Genomic DNA, 5142 nt, shown 5'->3' on the forward strand with positions numbered 1-5142 from the left:
AATATGATGCATCCTTTTGTCTGTAAGATTTCCTCCCACTATTTTCTGGGGAGAAATTCCTCCAATGGACTCTAAATAAATAATAACTGCTGTGAGCCTGGATTATTGGAGTTTTTGGGTCCTGTGTTTCTTTCCGCAGAAACTGGTGTCAGGAGTGGGATTCACAATCTTCCATCTGCCACCAGGGATAACAGATGGGGCAGCCCTATAGGGTGAGTGTTGTGAGATTGAGCCCATAACCCTTCCCACTGCCACACAAAGGCACCGTTTAGGAGTGTGTGGGAGGCCACAGTCTGTGTCTAAGAGTCTCTTGTGGCTGGAAAGGTTTGTGGGGTGTTTGTGGTCCCTTCCGTCCCAATTTCTCAGCTGCCCTGGCCCTGCTGTGAGCTCAGCCGAGCGATGTCTGGAGGTGTCCAGAAACCGAGGGGAATTTGGCTTTGGGGTCAGAGTGACCTTTCCATGTGGAAGAATGGAGACTGATCCAGAGGTTCTGTGCAAACTCCCTTTTTCCTACTGTCTGAACGGAGGAATTCAGCTGATCCCAGGCAGGGAGGGAAGTGGATGATGGGGCTCAGTCAGACTCTGAGTAGGGAAGGAATCTTTCCCAAAGAAACAGAGAAACCTGCTGTGTCTCAGGGCTGGGAGGGGGTCCCATGCCCCCACTGGTGCCCCCAAAGGCTGCAAAAGAAGGGAGTGAGTGAAATTGGAAGGGATGATAAAAAAAACTCTTCCTCCTTCTGAGAAGAGAAATTCCTGTATCTGCACAAGGCTATGATAGATTCCATGCAAACAGAAGCAGGAAAGCCAGTTTTTATTTTTGTTAGCTTTTCCCCCAGTGTTTTATTATTTTTTCAAATAACTAAAGGAGGTGAACATGTCCAACTCTTCTTCTTCCTCCTCTTTTCCCCACAACAATCACCCTGTGAGGTGGGCTTGTCTGAAAGAGAGTGTCTCTCCCGAGGTCAGCAAACAGGCTTTCAGGGCTAAGGCAGGACTTGAACTCAGGATCTCCTGCTTCCTAGCCTGATGCCTTAACCATTGTCAATGTTAAGGCAGGGCGGATTTTGGGCAAAGGCCTTGATGGTCACCACTGCCGCCTCTTCTTCCAGCAGGAGCCCTGAGTCCAGCAGGACCCCAAGTTATCCCCCCCCCCGGGTCTTTCTGGGGTAGAGCAGCCCCATCCGAGAGCAAAGGAGAGAAACTCCTGGACACAGAGAGCCCCTCCCCCCATCACAGCCCCTCCCTCTTGCCAGGGTTCAGCTAAGAGTCACTGCCTGTAGGGGGCAGCATAGAGTCTGGCCCTGAAGTCCTAGCTGGGCCCTGGCAATTGAAATCGGGGCCTCCAGGTGATTGGCTCAAAGCCCCCAGCTGCCTTTGATGCCTAAGGCGGGACTAGAACTCAGAGTCACTTACTGATTGGCTCAAAGTCATTAAAGCCCCACCTTTTCTTGATAGCAAGATAGGTTGGCCACTGCCTTCTCCTCAACCTACCCCTGGCATTTCCTGGTGGTCTCCCAGCCCTGCTTAAGCTTTTCCAAATCAGCCTGCTGCTCCATCCTGCAGATAGTCCTCCAGATACGACCAGATACGACCAGAATTGGGACCAGAAATGGCATTGCTAAGCTAGGCGGTCGTTAAGTGAGTTGTGCTGAATTTTACCATGTTTATTGCCACTGTTGTTAAGCGAATCACTGGGGTTGTTGAGTGAATCCTGCAGCCATGAGACAAACGCCGTTTCGCCCACTGATTTTCCTGGTCATAAATCCGTGTTGATTGCCAGGCACCCAAATAGTGACCTTGTGTCCAAGGGGATGCTGCACTAGTCGTAAGTGCGAGGACCCATCATAGATGGCTTTTTTTCAATGGCCGTGGGACTTGGAACTGTCGCCAAATGAATGGATATAAATCGAGGACTCCCTGTAGGATACTTGGTTAGGGACTGAACCAGTGGTGAAATGTAAAATTAGTTACTACCAGTTCTATGGGCGTGGCTTGGTGGGTAATGTGACTGGGTGGGTGTGGCCAACTTTTTTTTTAACTTTTAAAAGCATTTTTCAGGTTGTAGAAAAAATGCTTTTATAAGTAAAAAAAAAAAAAAAGCCTCTGATGATCGCACAGCTGAGCTGGGCTTGTGGGGGGGGGGGGGCACAGGGATTTTTGCTACCGGTTCCCTGAACCACCCACCGCCATCGCTACTGGATCAGGAGATCCGGTCAGAACCGAGAGCATTTCACCCCTGCCTTGCGGGGAGGGGAAACAGGGTCAGAGCCCAGGTGCGAATTAAGTGAGCTCAGAGTTGGCTTCCCTTGGTCCGGGCCTACCTGAAGCTCCTAATCAATACCTGGATTTCTTCTGAAGCTCCGCTTGAGGCTCACGATTTAATTAGGGCATCGGTCGGAACCCTGACAGCCTCCCTGAGCCCCATCATCCACTTCCCAGCTAGCAGGAATTACCTTGGCTAAACCAGGTGAAAAAGCCAAGGAAACCGGCACTTTTCAGACTCCTTGCCGGCCTTTGCCAGACAAACTAATTCAAATCAAATCACAAAATGCACAAAACCAGCCTCTAAATTCCAAAATGCTGCAGAAGAAACTGCCTCCAAATCCCCGTCCTGACCGAACCGAGAATCGAAGGCTGTGGTGGCTTCCGCCTCCATTCAAGCTTCTTTTTGAGCTGCTGGCTTCCCTCTTCCTTCTTCCTCGGATCCTCCCAGCTGAGGACCCAGCGGATCCCTTCCCTGAGATTGGCAAGATCCTACTGATCTTGCGCAGAATCCAAAGGATTCCCCCTCCATTGATCTAGAAATTAGAAATCCTTCTGGGTTAAATACCAGGCAGGTAGGAGTTCATATAGAGGATCTCCCTTAGTTTCCCCTAATGAATATAGTACAGGTAAGTCCACGAATGACAGGAATTCTTTTAGTGACCGTTCAAAGTTACAACGGCGTCACTGAAAAAAGGTGACTTATGACCATTTTTTACACTTTCAACCTTTCTAGCATCCCATGATCGCTTGATCAGAATTCAGACACTTGGCAAATGGTTCGGACTTATGACCGTCGCTGTGTCCCAAGGTCACGGGATCCCCTTTTGCAACCTTTCCACAAGCAAAATCAAGGGGAAAGCGAGATTCACTTAACAACAATGATACAAACTTAACAACTGCAGTGATTCACTTAACGACTGTGGTGAGAAAGGTCATAAAATGGGACAAAATTCACTTAACAAACATCTTCCCTAACAACATAAATTTGAGGTTCAATTGTGGTCGTAAGTCAAGGACTACCTGTAACTCCTTTTTCATGCAATGTCCTGGTGTCTGATCTTTGTCTCATCCCAGCTATGAACTCAGCCTAAAGTCTCCTCTGATATCCACCGTTTCCCTCGTCTCCTGATAACCCCATTCCTTCCTTCACCCTCCGTTGTGGCTGACATAGCCAATGGGGAGGGGGGGGGATCTGGCAGCCCCTCTTAGTTCCTCAAACTGATCTCTCCCCCTCCCCTCCTGGATGCTTTCCTCCCAAGGTCCTCCTGGCTGGAGGGGCAGAGAGGAGCCAAGGCCTGGCTTTTCCAGAGGGGTCTGTGGATGGAAGCCTCCCCGGTGCTTCCTAAACCCCTTGAGAAGCTCCTGTTCAATGTAGGCTTCCTGGTCATGAAAAAGAGCATGGAGTGTGTTAGTTCAACGCCAGTTTGACCTTCCTTTGAAAGACTCTTGGAATCTTGTGCTGCACAATTTATATCAGGAAGGAAAGTTGGGTTCTGCCAGCTGTAGGTTTCTGATTCGGCCATTACTAAGTGAATTACGGGGTGTTTTTTTTTATGCTTCAGATGATAATGAGTCTCTTTAGAGCCAGACTTTTACTGTTTTTACTACTTTTATTCGTTTTTCAACACTGCACTGTTGCCCTGCCTGGTTGATGCTCTCAGGACAAACTGTATAAAATATATACCATCCTCATTCAGATACTGTTAAGTCTGCTGTTCTCTATAACCTTCACACAGATCATAAGATTTCGACTGTCCATCATACGAGTCAAATGGACAGAAACAGAAGCAATCTGGGCGCCAGGTGCTAAATTCTGTGCAGCCTCCCTCCCCTCCGCCTGCTGTAAAAAAATAAGACTTAATATCCATTTTTTTATACTTAAAATGGTCATGAGGGCACAGAACCAGTTGTTAAATTATTTGAATTCCACCCCTGCTGGATTTTGTTGAGCTCTTTTCCGTTGATGGGTGGGGCCATGCAGGCTATAAAAGCTTGAGTGGATGAGAGAGAGAGAGAGAGAGAGAGAGAGAGAGAGAGAGAGAGAGAGAGAGAGAGAGAGAGAGAGAGAGAGAGAGAGAATGGACCCAAATGAGCTGCTGTGGCCATCCCTTGACAGACCCCAGAACGTCCTTGGAGACCCCTGGAAAGTGACCTTGTTTGTCCTTGGGGTCTATGCATTGGTTGGCCTCTGCGTTTTCTTCCACCAGTGCAGGTAAGTGGCTCCTGATCAGGGGAGTGGCCTCACCACAACCTGGGAAGCCCTGGGGCACTGAAAGCCTCCCAAAATGTTGGTGGGACTAACAGGAGAAAGGATAGAGTCCCTCCGGGCTGGAAGGAGCCTTGGAGGTCTTCTAGTCCAACCCCCAACCTTTCCTTGAAAATCTCCACTAATGGAGCCCCCATTAAGAATAGGTTTATTATCCTTGTTAGGAAAAGAATGTACCAGTCAGTTATATTTTATTCTCTTTTTCTTCTCCAATCCCCAGAAAAAGGGCTACAGAACTGCTGCGGCCATCCAGAGAGAAAGCACCAAAGTTCCTTGGAGACCCTGGAAAGTGACCTTGTTCCTCTTTGGGGTCCGTGCTTGGTTTGGCTTCTGCGTTGAAGGGGTTGCAAGCATCACCAGAAGCACCAGCTGAAGATGTGGAGGCCGCCATCATCACGGTGGAACCCTACATACCCGAACCCATCAACCCCAAAATCACCATCATTGATGAACGGAGGAGGATGTCAGACGTTCTGCCTTGCACGACAATGTGATGGTTGGTAAGTGTTTGAACTAATCTGGTTGTCAGTTTTTCTTTATTTTTCTATTTGAAAGATATTGTTATTATTGTTGTTGTTATTTAATTCTTAATGCCTTTTGTTTTGCATTTC

The sequence above is a fragment of the Pituophis catenifer genome, unplaced genomic scaffold, assembly GCF_029215685.1.
Source record: "Pituophis catenifer annectens isolate HBS135680 unplaced genomic scaffold, rPitCat1.0.hap2 SCAF_22, whole genome shotgun sequence".
Lineage (NCBI taxonomy): Eukaryota > Metazoa > Chordata > Lepidosauria > Squamata > Colubridae > Pituophis > Pituophis catenifer.